General features: G+C 39.2%; 1 pseudogene; it reads left to right on the top strand.

Annotated features, from left to right (window-relative positions):
- The first annotated feature begins 3,435 nt into the window (after positions 1-3,435).
- On the top strand, positions 3,436-15,086 carry LOC136210762 (disease resistance protein RPV1-like; annotated as a pseudogene).
- The last annotated feature ends 10,821 nt before the right edge of the window (positions 15,087-25,907 follow it).

The raw sequence follows: 25,907 nt of genomic DNA, 5'->3' as shown, positions 1-25,907 counted from the left end.
ATTAGCAATGGGTTTTCACCTTGTGACGGTCTTCTGTTCTGACTTCTTGGTCGTCCAACTGGGGCAGAACCTCTTACAGGGGGAAGCACATTCCTTGGAGGGGCACAGTTTGTCCACTCCGTATGGGGTCCGAGTGGGTAGATGCACTCCGCTTAAGCTAATCTAACTGCGTTGTTGGTGTAATATTTATCAACCCATTGGTATGCGTTACTTAGTCGATTCTCACATGCAACTTTACATACATGTTTACAAGGAAATTGAGAAAGTTGCCATTGCCTACACGTGCAAGTACCTGCATTTAAGTTAATAATACCCCCTTTCCCTCGGTCCCCAATCTGAAATGTGTGTTGGTTTATTCCACTGAATGTACATGGTATAGCTTTAGTAACATGTTTCTTCATCTTCCGTTCACCGTCCAATGACAGATAATGTTCCCGTGCTCCTGGAAATGGAAAATGAAGGTAATGTATTTATGTATTAGCTAAATTACCATAAATGACAACGTATAAAATATTTACCAGCCGCTGTTTGTCTTTCGTAGAACCATCGTTGCACAGTAGTTATAATGTACTCTATCAACATTGTGATGGGCAAACGTCTTTCTTCAACCATTACAACGTTCCATGATTCAGCAATGTTTATTGTCATTATGTTATAACGACGGGTATGAAAATATGCACGCGACCATCTCTGGATACCAGCTTGCTCTAGATATACTGCTGCTGGGCCATGTAGCTCACGTAGTCGAGTGAATGCTTCAATAAAATCTGAAACCCTGTAAGCTTTAGTAGCTCCCCAATACACATTTCCTATCTTTCTAACTTTGACCTGAATTTGGCCTGCAGGTTCATTTTCAAATGGTGACAACAACATCCATGTATTGCATTTGGAAACACTAAATTCACAGCATAGTCAATTCCTTTGTGCCTATCCAAGATTATGGCAAAATTGTCTATGTCCCCAATATATTCTTTGAGCTTCGTCATGAACCAACTCCAAGCCTCGTTGCTCTCGTTTGGTCCAACCCCAAAAGCGATAGGATAAATCTGGTTATTACCATCTTTCCCAACTGCAATGTACAATTGTCCTGGATACTTACCTTTTAGGAAGGCTCCATCAACGCAAATGACAGGCCGAATGTGTTCTTTAAAAGCTCTAAGTGAAGGACCAAACGCCATAAAGAAGTAATGAAAATGATCAGCATCATCGGTTTGAATATGTGTTACCGTACCTGGGTTGCATGCTTTCAACGTCTCACAGTAGTCTGGCAACAACATGTATGACTCTTCCGGTGAACCCATCACATCTTCTATCGCCCAATTCCTTGCTCTCCAAGCCTGCATATACGACAAGTTTATTTTGTATTGGGTCTCAAAATCTTTCACAATGTCCTTTGGTCTAAACACTCTACCCTGGATATCAAACTTAGCTGAAAGTAGCATGCCAGCCACTCGTTTCCCCGCTTGCCTGTGATGTGGTAACATTTGATCCCTAGAACATGTGTGGTTGTCCATTGTATCCATTCTTCGGAGCCTAAACATACTTGAATTGGATATCGCAATTCCTCTAGCACACCATTTACATACATCCGAATGTCTACATCTAACCTCAAACATGGACTTGTTAGACTTGTACACTTTCCATTCGAACATATTATTCACTGCATATTTACCTAGTGCAGCCTGCAATTCTCGTTTGTTAGAGAACATGTCGTGTACCTTTAAACCGACGACCCCTTTCGATGAACTATCTTCAATAGTAAATTTGGGTGCATCATGGATCTCAGGTAGCCATCGAAATGGATCACTCCTCTTCCTTATTGTTTCTACACTCTCTGCCAATACCCTGCTTTGGGGAACAGCTTCGCAATGCGATTGTCTCGGAGGGGTAGGTTGTCCATCATTTACCGTTTCCTCTGTGTGATCATGACCCCAAATGTCATCATCGTACAGCTGGTCCTCCCGATGATAAACCGGATTCGAGCTAATATCATCTAAACCAGGAGTGTGGGATGCAATATTGCACTCAGTGATTGGTTCTTTTCCTGGCCTATGAGGGGGGCGTTCAACAGTTGTGTTGTCTACTTCAGGATTTGTTTCAAATACAACTGTGGCATTGGCATCACAACTTGAATGAATAACATTCTCTACCTTCGTGACTCGCGGTTGGATTGTTCGTGACTCAAAATTAGCATATAGTGGGGTAACAACGTCAGTTTTCATCCGACAATAATCTAAAAAACACGCAACATCACTTGAATCAACAATCGGAACTACTGCCCCAGGTAGTTGCTTTCGTTCGATAGTTAACTGCATAGTCATACGCAGATCAAATGACATTGGATCAACATGAGCAGTAGTGTATACTATCTCTTGCAGCCTTTCCAAGCTCAATCCCGGAGACAGCTTCAGCAATTTCTTCTCGCCCCCATCGTATGTCGTGGTCTTACCAACTGTTTTCCACCGGCCATTCCACATGATCACACACAACACAAACTGGTCTGACATTCTTCTGTCAATAATAAACAAAAAAAAAAAGAAATGAGATAACAGAATGTAATAACATCATGAAATAACATACACTTCGCATACTTCGCATAATTCGTAGTAATCCGATTATGCGAATTCGCATATTACGCAAATACATTCGCAGACTTTGCATACTTCGCAAATATGTAAAATATGCGAAGTGTGTGAAGCCAATGATGGAACACCATATCTTCGCAGACTTCGCATACTTCGCAGATACGTAAAATATGCGAAGTTTGCGAAGCCAATGATGGAACACCATATCTTCGCATACTTCGCGTATATTCCATATGCGAATTCCGCGAAGTATGCGAATAACAAACGCATACATAGCCTTCAATAGACTTCGCATATTACTATTTCGCGAAGCGAAATCATAATATGCGAAGCACGCGATCTTCCGCACGAAGTTCAGATTTACAAATTTCTAACCTCAAAAGTAAACTAACATCAACGAGTTCAAAGCGAATTAACCATATGAAACTAACATCATACTTACATGACAAGGCTTGAGCTTTGATTGATGAAGGATCTTAAGGGAAAAAAAGAGAGAGAGAAAATCGCGAACTCTGAGAGTGAGTTAGATTTATCGCGTAAAAAGAGAGAAGAGGGGATGATCTGATTAAAGTATCTTATATATATGAAGGGTATTATGGGTATTTCAAACTAACTCAGTCTATATATGTAAGTTAAACAATAATGGGTATTAAAATGTAAATGGGCCTCCCATTTGACCCAGTTTTGTAATTTTCCCATTTAAAAATTCAAGAGCGTAATCAACAAAATCAAAAGAAATTAGGGGACTTATACTGCGGTTTTCCTTAATTTAATTACGGGTCGTTCAATATTGGATTTGACTTTTTAGCCTTTCTTCTTCCTAAGTAGCTCTGTTGGGGGGGGGGGGAAATTGGTTCTAAATTTAACGGCTTCTTCTTCTTCTTGTTCCTCTGGTAGAGAAGAGTGGAAATATGATGTGTTTCTTAGTTTCAGAGGCGGAGATCTCGAAATAATTTTACTTCCTATCTCTACAAAGAGCTTTTGTCTAAAAGGCATCTTTACCTTCAAGGATGATAAAAGAGAAGCCCTTCCTCTAGCTATTGATGAATCCAGATTTCTACTCATCATTTTCTCCAAGAATGCTTCTTTCTGGATGGGTATTAAAAGACAAGTAGGTCGAAAATTTCTTCTTTCTTCATTTAATTACCTCCATTCTTATTCTAGAACGCGAATTTTGTTGCAATTTTATTGTTTATGTAAAAGCCTGATTTCTTGCCTCACGGATTCAAAACGCCTTTACATGTATCCTCTCTATTTTCATCACCATTTTCAATGTCACAATCAGTTTAAATTTGGCACAAGTTTCATTTCTTGGGCCTCACAGGTTTAAACATGAATGCATATATTGAAAACACAACTTATTACTTTAGCACAATCACTCCTATTCTATTTAGGGTTCAGTTCATTCCTCCCCATTGCCATTCATACGGGCTGCTCCTTGCTCAGACCTACCACCCCAGCACCAGGATTAAATTGTTAGCTTCTTAACAATTCATCTGAAGAAAACAGACCAACTCAGCTGATGTTTCTTATCCGCGGAAAACAGACCAAGATCTTGAAAAGATGTTTCCATTTAGCATAGCTTTAGGAAATCCTGAAGCTGGCTGCTCTGATATTGAAGACCTGTCTCCATCTTGTCGGAATTGAAAGATGAAGGTGGTGAAGGCTGTACATAACACATCTGCTGTGACCTCAGCAAGATATTTTGCTAATATTTGTTATGCAATTTGCTGAAATTAATGTTAGGAAAGTAAAAGAATGGAGCAACTTGTATTTACCAGATATTTGGAGAAGTTTGGTTTGTATTATTAGTTGATATACATGTTCTACTACTGTGGAATAATATGCACTGTCTAACTTTTGTCAATAAAAGTATTGTGAAATGAAACTAAATGTGTGGAAGTTTTACACTCATACTCTGTTCTGTTTCTATGTGTTTAAAGCATCAATGGGAATTCTTCGAGATTGATCCAACTATCATGTCTGCGTTTTGAGGATGCCTATCCCTTCCCAGTCAATGATAAGGTATGTAATCACCTCAATAGCTATGGTTTTTCTTTCATTTAATAGTTTGTTTCCTATTAATATTGGTGGCATTGAATGTTTAGGGTCACAAACAAACTGAAGGCCTAGTCCTGGATCATTTTGATCATGAAGAACGACACCAATTGAATCCAAATTTATTATAAAATTCCAATATGGAAAAGTTACTTTCAAATTTTAGTAATTGCTCTAAATAAGTCCAAAAGTTGAAGGCTTCCCTCCTTCCTGGTATGAGCTTGTCACCACTTGAAGAGGTTTGTTTCTCTACATCGAAATTCTGTTTTGTTTTTCCCTGATCCAACATTCCATGTTATATTAAATAATACTAGAATGAACACGTCTAATACTTCCATCCGAGGGTTCACTTAGGGTTACCTGGAACTGAATTTCCTAACTGGTTCAACTGTCAAAGTGATTGAGAATAGAGCTGCCTTAGGAAAATTGTTTTGGTATTTTTAACTTTGCTGTTTGTGCTCTTTATGATAGAGGAGTTGATGAATTTTTTAAAATACAATGGAAAATTGAAGTCAATGTGCAAGTATGTCACTTCCTACACCTTTCTCGGTACTATATAGATCATCTTAGTAATATTATTTGTTACCATTATGTATGACAAAACACAAGTGTATTAGGAAAGCAGAGCATGTAATTTGTTGCATGATCGAGATATAATGGGGCTAATCCAGTCTGGAAGATCCTGTTGTAGTGGCATTCCATTAGCAATCAAAAGTATTGGGTTCCTCTTTCGAATGGATGTTTTCTTGTAATTGTTGAGTTTTGAAAATTCATGATTTGCTTCAAGCAAATAAAATTCATGATTTTATTTGTCTCTTCATGAATGATACAATTTATGTAATCGGTTATTAATTTTGTATTTGGTGTTTCAGGAAACATAATTTTTTTTTTTTTTGGCCATTGGATTAGCAAGATGAAACTCGAGTGCCAAAGCCTTCTTCACCATAGTAATTTACGAAAAAGAAATATTTTAGGGTAAAGTTCAAATAAAACCCATGTGGTTTTACTAATTTTCAGATAAAGGACCGTGGTTTACTTTTTATCAAAACAAAGATTGAGGTTTCAAACTTGGATTAATGCTATTAAAACCATCTTTAACGACCTGAAAATGAAAATTTTCAAGAATTAAAGTTGTTCAATGTCATATTTTCTATGGAACTGCATTTTCGATTTTCGAAAATCATCTTTTTTGGAACTTTCTCTCTTTAAACATTAACTTTCTCTCTCTTTACCAAACATCATCTAAACAATCTCAAAATAAAAAAGTTGAAGAATTAAAGTTGCTTAAAATATTAGTAGTTCTTAAAATATGTCATTTTTGAAGTCGTCAAAGGTGATTTTAATAGTATCAATCGAAAAAGTCCTTATTTTGTTAAAGTTAAAAACTTCAATCCTCGTTTCGACAAAAAGTAAACCACAGTCCTTTATCTGAAAATTAGTGAAACCACAAGGGTTTTATTTAAACTTTACCCAATATTTTATTATCAAAAGAAATTTAAAATGTGGGCCACAATATTAATGCTAAAGAATAATTAATGCATATTGAAAATTAAAAGGCCAGATACACGTACTGAACTTGGACCTAATCCTGATCTTGAAATTTATTTATCTCCAGACTTTATTAGCTCCGCGAACTTATTTAAAATGACTTATTAACCCTCTAAACATAAAGCGATCTATTGCTACTTGAACTTATTTAAAATTATATATTAATCTCCTAAATTGTTTAAAACCGTACGTGTTTGCAAATCTTTTCTTTTACTGTCATGTAGCAATAGAACGACTAATCATGTGGCATTAAGCAAGTTCAGTGAGCTAATAAGCCAACCGGCCAAAATACACTGACAAAATTCAAATTTCTTATCTGGGAAATCTAAACTAGAATAGAAAATTTTAGAAGAGAAAATGAAATTGTATCACAGGGTTTCTTTTTCGCATTTGACAACATTAAATACAATGAAAATATGAAATATGTTGGCATTTTGTTTTATTGTACAGATATTCTACCTTGAAAACATCAAAGCAAATCTTAATAGAAGACAAGTTAGCGTTGACTGATCCAAGTCTCCGGTCTTTTTTTACCCACTTCTTCCTCTCTTTGCAGTAGTCTATCATCGAAATCAGATCATCACATCAGAACTAAAGATCTAAAGGCGTTTCTCTTGGTTCATCTGTAAGTAAAAATTTCATTCCTTCACGGCTCATTTCTTATCTTCATTTCTGATGCATATTTCACGAAAAATTTAATTGTATTTTTCTAGGTCATGATCTCTGGTAGGATAATTGCTCTTTTCATTGTATAACTATCATGATGGTATCTTCTTCTTCTTCTGCTGCTTCACGTAAAAGGAAGTATGATGTGTTTCTTAGCTTCAGCGGGGAAGACACGTTATAATTTTACTAGTCATCTCTGTGATGCTTTGCGTAGTAAAAAAATAAAGACCTTCATTGATAATGATCTTGAAAGAGGGGAAGAAATAACTCCTTCCCTTTTGAGAGTTATTGAAGATTCTTTGATTTCTGTTATTATTTTCTCAAAAAACTATGCATCCTCTCCATGGTGTTTGGATGAAATGGTTAAAATACTTGAATGCAAGGAGACTCGTGGACACACAATTTTACCAGTTTTCTACCATGTAAATCCATCTGAAGTGGAAGAACAAAGTGGGTGCTCTTCTTCAGCTTCAAACAAAGTTTAAGGACCAATTGAAAAGGTTGTCGAGATGGAGAGCTGACTTGACAACTGTTGCCAGCTTATCTGGTTACGCCTCTCAGAATATCCGGTATGTCTTCATTCCTTCAATGCATAGACGTAAATATTCTGACTGTCATTTTTGTATCCACACGACATTATATAGTGAATAAATATTAATTAGTCTCAGTCACTCAACTATTTAAGACTAAATGCTGAAGTATCTAGATTGAATTGAAGTGCAGAATATTTTTTTTTGAAGATATGGGGTAATTCATGCCTTTTAGTCATGAAATTACATGTTTGAAAGAAGATATTAATGTAAAAAAGAAAAAGGAGCTCCGTAGTTTTCTTAATTTTGTTTCTCTTACAGTTCATTCCATCTCTGCCCTTTTTCCCTTTTAAAATAGGTCTGAGGCTAAACTTGTGAAAGAAATTGTGGATGATATTTTGAAGAAATTGAACCATGCATACACGAGAATTTTGAAGGGTTTGATTGGAATAGACTCACATATTGAACAAACTACCAAGTTATTACATCTTGGGATGCCAAAAGTTTGTATTCTAGGAATTTGGGGTATGGGTGGCATAGGTAAAACGACTATTGCGGAAGCTATCTTCAACACTCTCTCAAGTCAATTTGAAGGTTGCTGCTTTCTCAAAAATATTAAGGAAGAATCAGTACGTAGTGGGCTACTTGGTCTAAGAAAAATGCTTTCTCAAGATGTGGATGACATGCTCCAACGCAAAAAGGTGTTGCTTGTTTTGGATGATGTTGATTGTGTAAACCAATTAGATGAGTTCATTGAAACACGTGATTTTGGCTTGGGTACCAGAATTATTGTGACATCTAGAGATAAGCAAGTTCTGAAGAATAGAGTTCATGAACTATATGAAGTTAAAGGGTTAAATCATGATGAAGCTATTCAACTATTCAGTTTAAATGCTTTTAGGAAAAGCCATCCTACAGCAGAATATTTGGATCTATCTGAAAGGGCAATAAATTATGCTCAGGGCAATCCCTTGGCGCTTAAAGTTTTGGGATCTTCTTTATTCGGCAGAGGGAAACAAGAATGGGAAAGTGCACTGCAAAAACTTGGTAGAATTCCTCGGCCTGAAATTTTCAGCATGTTGCGGGCAAGTTTTGACACATTGGACGAAGAAGAGAAATGTATATTTCTTGATATTGCATGTTTCTTCAAGGGGCAACAAGTTAATTTTGTACAGAGAATAATGGATGGTTGTGGTTTCTCAGCTAGTATTGGAATTAGTGTTCTTGTTGATAAATGCCTTCTTACTATCGTCGAAAACAAGTTAGAGATGCACGACTTGTTGCAAGAAATGGCTCATGGAATTGTTCGCCAAGAATCAATTAATGAGCTTGGTAAGCGCAGTAGAATATGGAGTCATGTTGATGCCTACCAAGTACTGACTAAAAATCTGGTGAGAGCCTTACATATACACACACATATATAACATTTTGTCAGACTTCGTTCATGACAGATTGAACAAAATCTTATTTTCGTTAATTTGGTTACATGTTTGTGCTACTTAAGCTCCACTAGCGTCCATATGGAACCAAATATTAGTGCTTATGATGCAGCGCGGAATCCACTGAGAGTTTTAAACCGTAAACTCACAAAGGCTAACAACTTATCTAGCTAAACTAGAAGGAGTGGATTCTAATTCATGGACTAAATCCATAGGAATAGTGAAATCCCCATTGTTGAAGGATAAAACCTTAACAAACTTCACAAGGAAGAAGATATATATTTGATTTCATAAAAGTTAACCTATTACAATGAGAAAGAGATGAATTTATATCATCTCAAAAACCTAATTGCCAAATTACAAAAGGGTAAATTATCTAGCTAATTAAAATACAAATCTAAAGGGTAAAATAGGGTTAATGGTAAAGGGGTGGCATGCTTGTAAATAAGGAGTGGTAGAGTTGTAAATAGGGAGTGGTCCCAAATATGGAGAACTTGGGGAGGAAGTATTCTTCAGCTGAAACACGCCCCGCGTGTCACGTACTACGCCCCGCGTATGAGGGGACACGCCCCGCGTGTGAGGAGGCACGCCCCGCGTACATGAGCTCCTGGAACTGGTTCTCTTTGAAGGTTCGATCCACGCCCCGCGTGCTGGACAACACGCCCCGCGTGGAATGCCTAAGAGACCCCTTTTCCCACGTGGTTTCCTCCCTTCTCTTGGCTCCGGATTCACGCCCCGCGTGTCCTCTCTCACGCCCCGCGTCCAGGGACAAGATGTCCTCATCAGCTTACATTGCACGATTCCATATGTGGAGTTTAAATCCTTCCCCAGTAACCATAGGCTCAATTTGTACCTTAGGTGGTGCAGACACGAAACCAAATTAAAGGGGAAATTGTTCTGTTGGATTTGCTGATAATGGAGTTTGAAATCTCCATCTGCCAAAATGTTAGTGTTAACGTTGCTCGGTAGAAATTAAGCTTATTTATTTGTTACTTTGATCTTTAGGGAACTGAAAAGGTTGAAGGAATATTTTTAGATACATCAAAAATTCCTGAAGTGAATTTGAGCTCGAGAGCCTTTGCCAACATGCATAATCTCAGATTGCTCAAAGTCTACAATGCTGGATTTCGAAACAACTGTAAATTGTATCTTCCTGATGGCCTGGACTGTCTATCAGATAAATTGAGCTATCTTCATTGGGAAGAATACCCACTAAGCTCCATGCCTTCAAATTTTACAGCAGAAAATCTAGTTGAACTTAACCTAACATACAGCAATGTACAACAACTGTGGTCAGGAGTGCAGGTCACGTTTTATCCCCATTTTCTTGGTCTAAATGCATCTAGTTTAGTTTAGGTAACTTACTGAAGCGAGTTTATTGTTTTTGCAGCATCTTGTGAGTTTGAAAGAGATGAATCTCAGTAATTGTACGAAGTTACTCGCATTTCCAGACCTCTCGCTGGCAAAGAATCTTGAGAGCTTGAGATTTGCATACTGTACTAGCTTGGCAGAAGTTCATCCATCAATTCGGTTTCTAGATCAACTTATTGATTTGGACATGAGATGTTGCACGAGCCTGATGAGCCTCCCGACTGGCATTAGATGGAGGTCTCCCAAAACTCTTAATCTTTCTGGCTGCTCATATCTTAGGTGGTTTCCTGAGTTCACGGAAAACTTAACTTATTTAAATCTAAATGAGACAGCTGTACAAGTACTTCCTAAATCAATTGGGAAGATGAGTGGACTCATTGCATTAAATTTGAAGGATTGTAAACAGCTGCATAATCTTCCGGAAAGTATGCATATGTTAAAATCTCTTGTGATCATTGATCTTTCTGGCTGCTGGAATATTACCAGGTTTCCAAAGATTTGTGGGGAAGTGAAATACTTGTACTTGAATGAGACTGCAATTGTAGAGATTCCTTCTTCAATTGGTCTTCTCTCGAAGCTGTTATGTTTGGAGCTCATGAACTGCAAAAGACTCAAGAATCTTCCTAAGGATATCTATAATCTGGAATGTCTAGAGCAACTGGTTCTCTCTGGCTGCTCTAGCATCACAAAGTTTCCAGAGGTTTCAATGAAAATCAAGAAGTTGTTTTTAGACGGCACAGCAATAGAAGAAATTCCCTCGTCGATACAGCATTGCTTTGAACTGGTTGAACTCAATCTGCGAAACTGCACAAGCTTACATACTCTTCCAAGCACTATTTGTAAGTTGAAACATCTGCAAAAGCTTAATCTCTCAGGCTGCTGTATGTTTGACAAATTCCCAGAAATTTTGGAGGATATGAATTCTTTGAGGTATCTTTATCTAGATGGAACTGCTATAAAGAAACTGCCTTCACCACTTCAAAAGTTGAAGGCACTATCAAGTTTGCAGTTGAAAAACTGTAGATATCTTTGCCTTTATGGTGTAAAGTTTTTTGACAATCTGCCTAAAGAAGGATTACAGATACAATATCTACGTAAGCTATATCTCAATAATTGCGGCTTATTTGTTGTGCCTCGTTACATTGGCTGTTTATCGGCACTAGAAGCTTTGGATCTAAGTGGAAATCCTTTTAGAGAAATAACTTCAAGCCTCAAAGGGCTATTTGAGTTGCAATATCTTGGTATGAGAAACTGCATTCATCTCGAATCACTGCCTGAACTTCCCCCAAACATAGCAAAATTAGATGCACACGGTTGCCTTAATCTGAGGTCAGTATCAATGGATCCAAAGGGAGCTAATGGAAACATTTTTGAGTTCATTTTCACTAATTGTAGCAAGTTGGCTGTGGTTGAAAAGCATAAAATCCTATCTTATGCCCTAACAAAATTTCAGCTTTATGCAGAAAGACTATACAGTCAGGTATTATTCTTTTCAGAAAGACTAACAAAATTCTATCTTTTTTCAATTTTTGTTGATTAAGCTCTTGATCTTTCAATTGCTTACACCGAGTCAATTCTAATCACACAATAATTTCATGCTACCAAGAAAGTTAGTCGTGAACATCATATTAAAGAATGATACCTTTTTCTGAAAACTAAAATTTCAGAGATTGTTTGCAACAGAAAAGCTGCAGAAATAACGTTAAGCTAGAATTTTGTATTAGCAGAAATTCTTATCATTGGATGTGATCCATACTGCTTTAGGTGGCAAAGTATGGCTTTTCTCTTTTCTGCAATTCTTTATATATGAGACTATGAGAGTCATTTTGTACTGAAAACATTAAGGTGAATGAAAATGTAGAATTGTTAAATGAACTCTAGTTATCTTCTTCTTTATTTTTCTATTTTGAGCTTTCTAAAAGTTAACACATCAAACTCGGTTAAAAGTGCATTACTCATTCAATTTTTGCATTTGGAATCACATTTTTAAGAGTTTGAAAGCAACTTTTTGTATGCATGATGTATGATGTGGCTATAGAGAAACCAAAAACCTCAATTTGAACTGTAAAAATATTGTTTCAGATGTAAGATCAAATGAGTCATTCGCTTTTGGTCGAGCTTGGTGTTCACAGCTGTCTATCTTGTTAACTAGGTGCTCAGTATGTGCAATTATAATTGATTGATGCCTCAATGTGTCAAATTGAAATATCAAAAGCTTAATTAACAAAAGTCGTAAAGATTAGAGGCCTCAGTATGCTTTTTTTCTTTTTCCTCTTTTTGTTTCTCTTTCATTGGGTAAAGACACCATCTCCCATATAAATTTGTCTCATGCTGCAGGTACCTTCTATACTAGTAGGAGAATCTAGTTTTTGCTTTCCTAGATCTCACAATAATCTAGAATTATATGAAGTGATGCGGATACACTATCCAAGTTGCATTTTTGGAACTCAAATCCAGCTGCCTTCAGGTTGGGCTAAAAATGATTTCTTGGGTTTCGTTATTTGTGCTGTTATTGCATTCAAAGGTGTTTGTAGCATGTCTGGTTTCAGAGTGAAATGTAGATACCATTTCCAAAATGAGAATGGAGATTTCAATGATTTCCATAGCTACTTCGGAAGCTGGTATGATACAAGAATTGTCAAGGAGGAACATTTGTTCTTTGGATATGATCCATGTCTGCATCTCACAAACGATGATGATTTTGATAAATACAATAAGGTCATCATTCAATTTTGGCCTGAAGACATTAGTGGTCATCCTCTACAATCCTGCTTTGTGGTCGGCTGTGGAGCATCATACTTGAGAAAATACACTTGTGTTGGAAACCTAATACGCTTTAAAGGGAAGGTAAATGATGTGATTAAATCAACTATGTGATATTTTGTTGGCAAAAAGCATCCTGATGCTACTGATAATTCTGATTTTGGTGAATTGAGTCTCTAATCTTTCATTTCAACACATTAAGCCCTTGATCTTTTATTTTTTGTCACATTAAACGGGCTAGACTTCGAAAAACTACTCCTAATGACAAAGCTAAAATTAGCCCCCCCAGATATAGATTCCTGGTTCCACCACTGATTAATCCTCATATGACTAGAAAAGTTAGCTTTGAACATAAAATACGGTTAGCAGAGCATTATTCATTTCATTTGCATTTAAAATTTGCATTTTTAACAGTTTTGTTATAGAATTACAAATGTCATCTTTGATTAGCTCCTTGACTGTAAGAACCATTCATCCTTGATTTAAGGAGTAATAGGTGGCTAGTGGGGCTGCTATATTTCCTTAATTGTAGGAGTAATTATATGAATATATTGTGTATATATGTGTGTGTTCCACCTAAGTTAAATATATTCATGTAGTCTTTTAGATTACATGGTATACCGTGCATTTCTTTCTATTTACGTGGTGGTATATTACATGGTATCAGAGTCTAGTTTGGCTTCTATTTATTGTTTTTGGTTTTTGGGTTGAATTTTCTAGAGGTTTCTTCTGTCCTGTACCTTGGGTGACATTTTTCTTCACCTCAGTCTCACTGCCCCTTCCACAAGCCTCTCCTGCTGCTGACCGCCCGACCAATCTGCAGATTGTGGTAGCCAATAACGCGTGAGTCTCATGCGACGCCACTCTCGCGGAGCTCCACATGCCAGCAAGTGGCAACTCCTTTTTCGGCAATGTTTGTTGTTCCGACATTGCCTTTGTCTACTCTCTCTCCCTGTCCAGTTAGTTTTTCGGTGATGACATTGCTAGAAGCCTCTTGCGCGATGTTTCAACTGGTTTCTACTTCTCTATTTCCGACGAGGATTGTTGTTCAGCTATCGTCTCTCAGTCACTTATATGCCTGTCCAATTTGTTCTTCTGGGTTGCCTTTGCCAGATTATGTTTTGTATCCTAAAGAACCTTGAGTTTCTTTCAGTAATATTGTTCTGAGACTGTTTAAGCATAGATGCTATGTTTTGAGTTTTTGCCTCCCATTGTCTAGTTCTGGCAAAACAGTCAGTCGTTGCCAGAAGAGAACCGCATTGGGAGAAGACCTGCAAGTTGTTACCTATATATGTAGCAAGCTAGGCATGATCAATATCTCGTTGATCATAAGTTGAGGGGGGTATTACAGAAATAGCTCGTTGATTGTAGGAATCGGTCATCCTTGATTTAAGGGATAATAAGTTGCTAGTAGTGTTGCTATGTTGTTTTTAATGGCATAACACTCATTTGGATCTCCAAACTAAAGCTTCAAAGTCAATTAGGACTGTAAACTATCAAAATCATCAATCAGGACCTGAACTAAGCAAATATCATCAATTGAGTCCCCATTGAAAATTATTCGGTTGAACACTTTCAGAACCTCTTTCCAGAACTCATTTTGAGCCAACAGGTAGATCATTACAATCCATGTCACGTGGTCATAGTTTCTGATTTTCGGATTCGATGAGGATTCAATTGATTATTTTTGCTTAGTTCAGGTATCTGATTGATGATTTTGATAGTTTAAAGTCCTAATTGACTTTGAAGCTTTAGTTTGGGAATCAGATGGTAACTTCTGATTCTTTTTTCCTTTTACAAAATTGGGCAAATAAGTTAACATTGTTGGGATTAATTATATTGTTAATTTCTGGAAAACAGAGGGTGAAAGTGAAGGAATGTCAGCACCATGAAGCAGAAAAGTGAGAGAACCTAGAGTTTTGGTTCAAACCGCAAGTTAAAATTGAGAGGAAGATTGGAACAGAGGCAATATTAATTAATATATCGTTGTTAGGTTTAATAACTCTGTTTTCTGTTTTCTTTTCTTCTGTATAATAATTACAGATAACATAATTGGAGTAGCATATGTTCCTTCAAATTTCATATATGACCAAAATTGTTCAAAAGCTGCATATCTAGTTTATGTATTTACTTTTTACTTCTTTCTACACCACTGAATCTCCCTTGTATTGTATACAATGGCAGAGCCGGGACCAAAACGTCAGGGAGCTAGACCATGTAAAAATAATTAAATGCTACTTTAACAAATTAAATGTGAGGTTAGAACTATGTGTTGCACGGCATTACCGCACCGATAGCTGAGAAGGAAGCGATACAGCGCACAGCGAACAACGCACGCTCCTACTGCACTTACCACTTCACTTTAACACCCCAGCTCTTAACGCTAGATAGACTGATTTTTTTCGGTGGGGCCGGAGGGTCCACCTCCTCTAGCTTCGTCCCTGTTTGTATGTTTATGGTTATTTTCTAGAAGACATCCTTACCAGATTTAAGATGGATGGTCGCGGTTGATTAGATCCATATATTGCATATATGCAAAAGCATTCAGTTTTTCTGATTGGGTTGATAATTGGATAATTAGAGAATTTTTAATGTAGAGAATTTTTTTAACAAAATATTAATTGACGTTTAATGTAGTTAAATAGACATTTGTATAATTATATATTGTAGATATGGAGATGCCTTTAAATTTAAGTGTTGTGATATTCAAGATGCTACTGATATTTTCTGAAGCGAAATTATGACATAACATAATTATCTATCACCAATTTTAGGACGCTTCAATAAAACACAGTGAAAATTTGGAAGATTAAAAATAGACGATATCGGGAAAAAAAATAGATGATATAATAAAAATTATGACTCTATAACTGTAAGCATCGTTGGCATGACAATATTTGTATGAAAAATGTCGACGGGTGAATTTACCTACAAAAAGTTTATGCGGCGTCGAAAAATAGTGACACATGATTTAATAGCGTTTGTGATGATGCTTTGAAAAGCGTGAGTAAACGTATAACAACATCGAAAAGTATCATTAACTCTAAATTTCAGTTTCGTTGTAGAATTTTTTTTATTTTATTTCTAAGCTTGAGCCCTCCTAAATTAATAGGGAGCTCGACTAGGGTAGAAACGGGTAGTTCATCCGTTTCTGTCAGGCCAGGTGGTGTGAATCACCCGTTTAGTACATATTCAACGAGTTTTGTCTCCGAATCCGGAGACAGAATTCGTGTTTTCGATTCGATTTTCAAATAAAAATATTTATCCAAGGAATCATTAGTCTTTTTCCTCTACCGTGTTTAAGTCCTATGAATGTTGTTCAGGATTTTGAATTTCGAAGAAATTTGAGAGAATTTCAGTTTTTGAGTTTAAAAATGAAAAGGGCAAAAGTGTCCATGAGGGGACGGTGATAAGTAATTTGGAGGGTGGTGAATAGCAATCCACTAATGATGATTCGTGAAACCAACTGAGCTGAATCACAAGCACGGGCCCATCCCAAACTTAAGCCCACGGTTCAAGATTAAATGGGCTCCTAATAAGGGAAAGGGCTAACCGCCCCGAAATCCCAACAAGGCACTAAACCACCCACTCAGAGAAACGGGACCACGTTTGTGACTACGTGGAGAACGTGGCACAGAAAGAGTAACCGCCCTCGGCGGTTACCTAGAAAGGCTTATAAAAGAAATAAGAAAGCCAAGGGAGGGGTAGGTTCACATTTTTTTTCCTCAATACGATTATCGATCTACTAAATTCCACACAAAACTGATTTGATTGTCGGAGAGTTTTCCCGGAGATCCTGTCTCCGGTTTTGTTTTGCAGGTAACTACGACGAGGATCATCAAATCAAATCCGGCAAGTTATCAATTGGTGCGGTGAGCGTGGACCTTTTTTACCAACATCTGGTTAAAGGTACACCAAGAACATGTCAGAGCCATCACGAACAACCGGAGTTACAACCAGATCAACTAGTATGAACTCAAGAGGTCCACGGACTGTGAGTTCGCAGCCTGCGAGTACACAGCCTGTGATACCCAGCTCGACGAATCCTTCAGGACAGTTGAGTCCATTATTGGAGGTCCAAGTGCAAACTGAGATGGAGATGTCGAATAGCGAGTTTGTGCAAAGGGCAGGACAGGTCTTGGCTACGAATATGAGCCAAGCGGCTGGAGATCGAATGATTAGTTTATTAACTGCAATCGCAGATCACAATACCGCTGTAGCGGCTGCCCCACAAGAAGCCGTTGTCACTTCGACACAACCATCGATTATTCCTGCCGTATCTACGCTTCCGCAGTCATCTCGAGAGACGAATCGAGTGGGTCAGAGTAGTCGCATGACACCACATAGCCATCCAAGCAACTACTCGCACCAAGATCCTAATATGACGGTCCATCCGACCTGGCAAACATCCCAACCGATGTCAGGAATGCAAGGAATTTTTCCGCTACAACAAACGGAACCCTTTGTTCACAGACATTCAGAGTTGATGACATCTGGAGCGAATGTGTCTGGGCGAGAGCACACTTGGAATTTTGATCCTATAACTGGACAGCGGTTAGACCCACAGCGAGAACAAGTGTCGACACAGTATGGCAGGTGGATATCACCCAGAATTCACCAGCAGCGGATGGAAGAAGTTCGGCGGGAACCCAATACTGAATTGGAAGATCAACTGCGAAACATGATGGAGCGAATGGGGTACACCCCTAGGGCGAGAGCAGTGGTGCAGAGTGATTCGCCTTTTGCCCCATCATTGCGGGAATTTATTCCAGATCACAGAATAAAAGCACCGGCGATACCTAGATACTATGGGGATCCAAATTCTGACCCTGAGGCGCATGTCAGGAACTATAGAGAGTTAATGGATGTTGCAGGAGCAAGCGAAAGCATAATTTGTCGATTGTTCTCGACCACTTTGGGTGGAGCAGCATCCGATTGGTTCCGATCTCTACCAATCGAATCCATTCACAACTGGACTCAGTACAGTCGTGATTTCTGTGCAAAGTTCGTGGGATGTAAAGCGGCAGATGTGACGGATAGGCAGCTGAAGGAGATCAAACAGAGAAATTATAATTTCCCTAAGGGAATTTGTTGTCGCATTCAACGATATTCTGGTGTGGTTGTAGAACCCAGATATCGTGAGCATTCGCAACATAATGGCGGATGGAACCACAGATTGGAGCATGCGGGAGGAAATCATCCGCAACAAGACACGCACAGTGGCCGAACTCATGAAGATAGCAAAGGAATTCATGGAGGTGGATGATGTTAACAGGGAACATAGAGCTCAAACCCGGCGAGAAAGAGATGCGGCTAGATCCACTTCGGACAATCGGCGCCATCAAAATCAAACCCAATCTAAGGGTAATTTTGTTCGGAAAGGCGATCGCTCCTTTCAAGGGGGGGGGGGGGGGGATATCAAACACCATTAAACACGACTCGCCATGAGGTGTTACTTTGGATTGAAAAAAAACCCCTGAAGAAGGATGTGCAGTTTCCTGAGGCGAAAGGTCGAACCAATTTGGGGCGATATCCTAACAAATACTGCAGGTTCCACAGATTGAACGGCCATGACACGAATGATTGCTACGAATTGAAGAGGGAGATTGAAAAGCTAATTGAGAGAGGAAAACTGAGTCAATTCGTTAGAAAAGAAACGATTGATGAAAAAGCAACACTCCCACGTGAGACAGAAGCAAGACCAGAAAAGAAGCAGAAAAAAGGAGTGATTAACGTAATAGCAGGCGGGATCTATGAGCCTCAAAAAAAAAGGGCTCACCGTGAACAGCGAAAAAGCAACACGAGTAGGGGGGATGCCCTCAATTATTCATTTGCGCGAATCACGGAGCCGCATGCGGATGCGTTGGTGATTACGGTGGCCATTGAAGGATGGGACGTCAAGCGGGTCCTTATTGATACAGGCAGTTCTTGCAATGTTATTACTCGAACTGCATTCAACCAGTTGGGAATTAACGACGAGCGAGTAGAACATACGTTCATGGATGTAACTGGTTTTGGAGGTCAATCATCTCAAACAAGTGGACAGGTGGTGTTGGAGACAGAAATGGGCGATAAGAATCTAAAATGGAGAGGTGATCTAGAATTCGCAATTGTTGATCTCCCATTGGCCTATAATATAATTCTGGGGCGTCCGTTCCTGTCGGAAACGGAGTCGCTCATTTCAATGAAGCATTTGACATTGCATTTGCCAACACATCAAGGGCGAGTCATTGTTGAGGGTAATCAACTTATATCTCAACAAGCTTATACATTGTCACTTAAAACAAAGCCAGATGAAGAAGATAAAGTTGATGAGAAGTTGCCGGCTGAAGCGTTAGGAAAAACAGAACTATTCGCCATTTCAAATGACAAGAAAGTAAGGATAGCGGCAGGACTTCCAGAGGAAACGAAGAAAGCCATTACCGAGGTGTTGATCCAATACGAGTCGGCATTCGCCGCTCCAGATGAAGTGCTGAAAGGGATAAGTCCAGAAATAGCAACACATCGTTTGAATGTGGACAAAAGTGCAACCCCAGTGCGACAGAAAAAGAGAGGACATGCTCCAGAGCGGCAGAAGGCGATTGAAAAAGCAGTGGCGGATTTGCTAAAATCAGATGCAATTCGAGAGGTCGCTTATCCGGAATGGCTAGCCAATGTGGTGCTAGTCAAAAAGCCGAATGGAACGTACAGAATGTGCGTAGACTTCAAAGATCTGAATAAAGCTTGTCCGAAGGATATGTATCCGCTACCTAACATTGACATATTGGTAGATGGGACTGCGGGATTTGAAGCTTTATCATTCACCGATGTGAAATCCAGTTACCACCAGATACCAATGGAGAAGGCGGACGAGATCAAGACGTCATTCATAACTCATCAGGCAACTTATTGCTTCAAGGTGATGCCCTTTGGACTGAAAAATGCAGGAGCAACATATCAACGGATGATGAACAAGATATTTTCAGACAAATCAGGCGAGAACTTCTCGATCTATATAGACGACATGATCATTAAAAGCAAGAAGATGCAAGACCATCCGCAGGATATTAAAGAAATCCTGGAGGTGCTGATCAAATATGGCCTCAAATTGAACCCGGAGAAATGCACGTTTGGAGCGAGAGCAGGGAAGTTCCTGGGTTTCATTGTTAGTGGCAAAGGAGTTGAGGCGAATCCTGAGAAGGTTAAAGCAGTGATGGAGATGAAGACGCCAAGGAGCATAAGAGAAGTACAGAGACTCAATGGGCGGTTGGTGGCATTAGGGCGATTCATATCATGCTCAGCTAGGAGATGTCTACCTTTCTACAATGCCATCAAAAAATCTAAGTCCTTTGAATGGACACCAGATTGTCAAGAAGCATTCGAGGGGATAAAGCGATTACTATGTTATATGCCCTTAATGAGCAGGCCAGAGGATGGAGAAGATTTATTTCTTTATGTATCCGTCACCAGCACGGCGATATGCACTGTAATGGTGCGGGAAGAAGAAGGGCAAAAATATCCGGTGTACTACGTGAGTAAAGTCTTAAAGGATGCAGAACTTCGATATTCGAGGTTAGATAAAATGGCCCTCGCGGTGATAACCACGGCGGCTAGGTTGAAGCCATACTTCCAGGCGCATACTATCATTGTGAGAACTGGAATTCCAATGCGAAAGGTATTGCAGAAACCTGACGCATCCGGGCGATTGATGGAATGGTCAATTCGCTTGGGAGAGTTCGATATTCGTTACGAAGGAAGACCAGCTCTAAAAAGTCAAGTACTTGCCGATTTCGTGAATGAGTTCACGTGGGATGAAGACGAATGTCCAAAAGCACAAAAAGAAGAATGGAGTATGTTCACAGATGGGGCATTATCCACAGATGGAGCTGGACTGGGAGTCGTCATCAAGGGTCCGGATGTTATTCGCCTGTACTATGCGGCCAAGTTAACATTCAAAACTACCAACAATGCCGCGGAGTATGAAGCAATGATATGCGGATTGAAGTTGCTTAATGAACTTATGCCAGAAAGAGTGGTAATCTACAGCGACTCTAAACTCATGATAAATCAGATCACAAAAAATTATCTGGTGAAACAGGAAGATCTGGTCAAATACCATCAGGTTGTCGGTAGATTGACGCAGGAGTTAACACATAAAGGAATCGTCTGGGAGATAGTGCATGTTCCAAGAGGCCAGAACACAAAGGCTGATGAGTTGGCAAAAGCAGCGGCGAGTAGAGACCCATGGAGTCAAAAAGCATGTAATTTGGAAATAAGGTCATCACCAGCATTCGAAGCCGATCAGATTATGGTCATCGAAGAGCTAGAAGATGATGAAGATTGGCGGATGCCCATCCGCCAATATCTGGAACATGGAGATTTGCCGGTTGATAAAAGTTTAGCCAGAAAGCTAATCGGGCAGTCAGCGAGATACTCAATTCGGGATGGGACTTTATACAGGAAGTCATATACATGTCCATGGTTAAAATGTATTAGCCGCAATGAAGGAGATTACGTGCTGAGAGAACTCCATGAAGGAATTTGTGGTGCGCATGAAGCATCCGCGGCGTTGGCAAGAAAAGTCAAGTTGATGGGATATTATTGGCCGAAGGTGGTGGAAGATTCCCAGAAAATGGTAGCGGAATGTCACAGCTGTCAAATCCATGCTAATGAAAAGCATGTCCCAGGAGCCGAACAAGTAACTATAATGACGGCGTGGCCATTCGCAACATGGGGGATTGATATAGTGGGGCCATTCCCAGAAACAACAAGGAAGAGGAAGTACTTGGTAGTCGCAGTTGACCACTTCAGCAAATGGGTAGAAGCAGAGGCAGTAACCGCTCAAACACTTGAGCGAATGATCGAGTTCTTACGAGAGAACATTATCATGCGGTTTGGAATCCCACAAACGCTTATAACCGACAACGGTACCCAGTTCAACTGTGTCAAATTCAAAGCATATTGTGAAAGCATGGGGATCAAGAATCATTTTTCCTCCGTAAATCATCCCCAATCGAATGGTATGACAGAGGTTACCAACAGGGCCATGATTCAGGGAATCAAGAAGCGACTAGGTGATAAGAAAACAGGTTGGGCGGATGAGATACCTCATATGTTATGGGCATACAGAACTTCTGTAAAGGCAGCAACAGGCGAAACACCCTTCTCGTTGGTTTATGGAGCCGAAGCAGTCCTACCTGTTGAAATCCATTCGCCTACAGATCGGGTAATTTATTACTGCGACACCCAAAATCCTATCAACATTAGAGATGCATTGGATTCTGTTGAAGAACGAAGAGAAAAAGCTTACATGCGAATGGCAGTATATCGCAATAGAATCAAGAAGTATCATGATAGAAGGGTGCGAAAGGTGATAATCAATGAGAGCGACTTGGTCTTGAAAAAAGCAGATAAAATACAGTCCAGAGAAGGCAAAGGAAAATTAGGCGTCAACTGGATCGGACCTTACAGGGTATCCAAGAAGTTGGGACCATCAACTTTTGAAATAGAAGAAATGAGCGGCAAAAAGCTCCCGCGCACCTGGAATCTAGAGAATCTACGCTTATATAAACAGGCCGAGTAGTTCAGGGAAATGACGAGTACTCTTTTTCCTTTTATGAGTTTTTTCCCACTGGGTTTTCTGATAAAAGGTTTTAATGAGGCTTTGATCCCACACAGTTTATGTACCCATGTAACAAGAAGTCTTTTTTCTTTATCAATAAAGATGCTCATTGGTTACAATTATTCAGTATGCTACGGCTGAATGCAGGTGTTAGACGAGGTGCCGTGGCCTAATCTCCCGGGCGGACCGGGGGGTGGACAACCTCATGGCGACGTAAGCGGTGATTGGCGCCGAAAGCAACCAATCGCGGAATCAAGCTGCTCGGCAGGACCGGAGCTCGAAGATATGGAAGAGTCGCCACCCACGAATGGGAAAATGAACACCGATCCCTTGCGGGAGACCGGTGTGGGTTCGAGAAACTTAGGTACGAGCCGAGAAGGCTAGCTCCTTTCCGGAGAAAGGCTACTAGGCACCCCGACATCGCCCGGTTATGAACCACCGGCCTCCTACTCAGCATGTTAGGCGATAACGGACTAATCGTATACTTCTTTAAGTTTAAAATTCATTTGAAACCCTTTTCTTTCTCTTTTTGGAAACCATTTTGAGCATATGATATTGAAAAGCCACATCAGTAAAGAATCACCCATTTATGTTTATACATACACAGAGAGGGGGAAGAAAGAAGTGATTTATTTACAACCGTATTTAAATGTTATGTTGTGTGTCTATTCTACATTAACTTATTTCCCCAAAACGATGTTTATTACATGGTTCGCACCTTAATCGCCGTTGTAACGATTTAGGTGCGTTTTAAAACCCCGTTTGATGAAGCTTACCCGAATCGCCGTTGGAACGACTCGAGTAATTGAAAACGTTAAAGTAAAAGCCTTTTAATAAGAAAACGTGGTTAAACATACAAGTCAATTTTATTTTGTACAAATTCATTAAGAAAGCGATTCAAAATCTCCATTATTAACAAAGAAAACGATTTTGATTACAATGTTCGCTTAATCCGTCGTTGGAACGGACTAAGGTTTTAAAACGTGGTGTTTTGAAGACGATTTGAAATATCAACCAAAATGACTCTATTTATCTACATTAGAGATCTAAGAAAGCTCATTAGCTTAAATAATTTAATTGAAAACTCTCTTTTTGTGACTTATTTTCCCCACTTATTTAATGGACTCTCTAACTATTATAATTACATCAATAAACACATTTAGGCCCAAAAATTAATTTTTCCAAGTGAAGCCCATTTGAAACATGGACTTATAAATGACCAAAAGAAATAAAGAAAATGATATAGATATATATTTATACATTTTAGCCCAAAAGACATAAAATAAGAGTAAAAGAAAATATACTATCTAATACATATATAAGAAAGAATAATGAAAATAATATATTTATACTTTAAACATAAGAAAATAGCATTTATCACTCAAAATAATTTTATTTAACAATAATTAAGATAACCCAAATATACCCCAAAACTATATATATACATAACTAATATAATCCTAATGTCAAAAAGACTATATGTTCATCCCCCAATATCTACTAATTATCTCCCAAAATGCCCAAGTAAATAACATTTAAAATAGAATTTAATGTAATTTAAATGAATAATAATAAAAAAGAAAGTAATATGTACATATATAAAAAAATTAGAATAAAAATAGAATACCAATCTCCTAAAATAATTATATATGTTAAAGTTTTAAAACAATTTGAAAAGAATATATTACGTAATTACATATATATATACTAAGGATTAAAAGTCTAAAAGTTAAGAAAAAGGGACCGAAATGGCATTTTTTATATTTTGGCAGATTTACCGACGGAAAATCCGTCGGTAAACAGCATTTAGTGACAGAATTGGCAAATTACAGCAGCACTCCAATATTTTCCAGATTTATTCAAAAGCTTTAAATTAAATCTAATTCAATCGTTTTGGACTTCCGAACTACCAAAAATGGATCATAGTCGAAAACGGAAGTTCTTGAACGACGTTTTTTATTTCAAAACATTATTTGGAAATTCCTTTTAGATTGAAAACTTATAATTACAACGTTTCGATACCCGAACTACCTTTTTATCGGATCACGGTTCGTATTGGGATGTCAAAACGAGGTTTTTTTATTTTAAAACAAAACCGAATTTTATTTAACACGAAACGAAAATTAAATAAATACGCTAATTAAATAAAGTGTGACAAAATAAATAAATAACTAGATGAATAAAAAAAAACTATAGCATAAAAAATAAAATAGAAGGAAAGAATAAATTAAATAAAATAAAGAGTCTAGTCCTCGGATAATACCTTTAATTCGGTATCTGACAGTCGAAGTCGATTGATTCCACGAACCGCGAGCTCCCGTTTTTAATGAAAATTTTAGTAAAAAATTGAACTTAGGAAATTTAGAATTTTTGAGAAAAAAATATTTTTCTCAAAAAAATCCACTCTCTCTCTCTCTAAAAATGTTTAGAGTGAGAAAGTTTTCCTCTCTAAGCCTCAATTTCACCTTGGGATCCGTGCCCTTATATAGGGAAACGGATCCCGGAACAATGGGCGACGCCCATTGTGGTTGGGCGGCCGCCCAACCTAGTGTTGGGCTACCGCCCAACAATGTTGGGCGAGCGCCCAACGCGAGGTTGGGCGCCCGCGCCCAACCCTCGTCGGGCGTCCGCCCGACGCGTTGGGCGTTCGCCCGACGTGGTTGGGTGCCCGTCCATCGACCCTCCGGGCGTGTCCCGCGCCGTCGGACGCATGCACTCCGTGGCCGCCGAGCGCGCATTCCGAGCAGCTAGACGCTCGCACGTCGCGGCCGCCGAACGCGTGCATCGCGCTGCCAGGCACGTGTGCTCAACGGCCCACGAGGGCGCGCACCGCCAGCGGTCCCAGGCATTGCTCGGGCGTCGAGAGCGCGCCACTCGCGGTGCGTCCGACGGACGCCGCGCGCACGTCTCGAGCCGTCAAGCGGGCGTTCGACCATCGTCGTCCGCGTGCGGGATGCCGTTGTGTGCCCGCGCCGTGCCGTTAATTTTCCTCAGCTTATTATTCTTTATATATTTTTTAAAACTTCCGGAATCAATCGCTTCGACCATCTTGTTTCAGGTTTTCGTCACAGGTCCTCCGACTCGGTGTCTATAGTTGCCCCTACTTTTCTATTTTGACAGTGATGTGTGTGGTTCGAAAACGTTTTTGCTAACGTAACACATGCAATGTAAAACATATAAAAGTAAAAGACACGTAACGAGTAGGAGGAAACATACCTGACCTTTGCGCTGCGCGCTCCGGCGTTGCTCTCTGTCTGCATCAGACTCTGCTTCGGGCTGCACCCTAGTTCACGACCGCGGGGATAATGGCTAAATAGCTACCCTAGTTCATGACCGCGGGGATAAT

Source organism: Euphorbia lathyris, chromosome 1, assembly GCF_963576675.1.
Source record: "Euphorbia lathyris chromosome 1, ddEupLath1.1, whole genome shotgun sequence".
Lineage (NCBI taxonomy): Eukaryota > Viridiplantae > Streptophyta > Magnoliopsida > Malpighiales > Euphorbiaceae > Euphorbia > Euphorbia lathyris.
The sequence above is the reverse complement of the archived record's forward strand: the minus strand, read 5'-3'. Positions and strand labels throughout refer to the sequence as shown.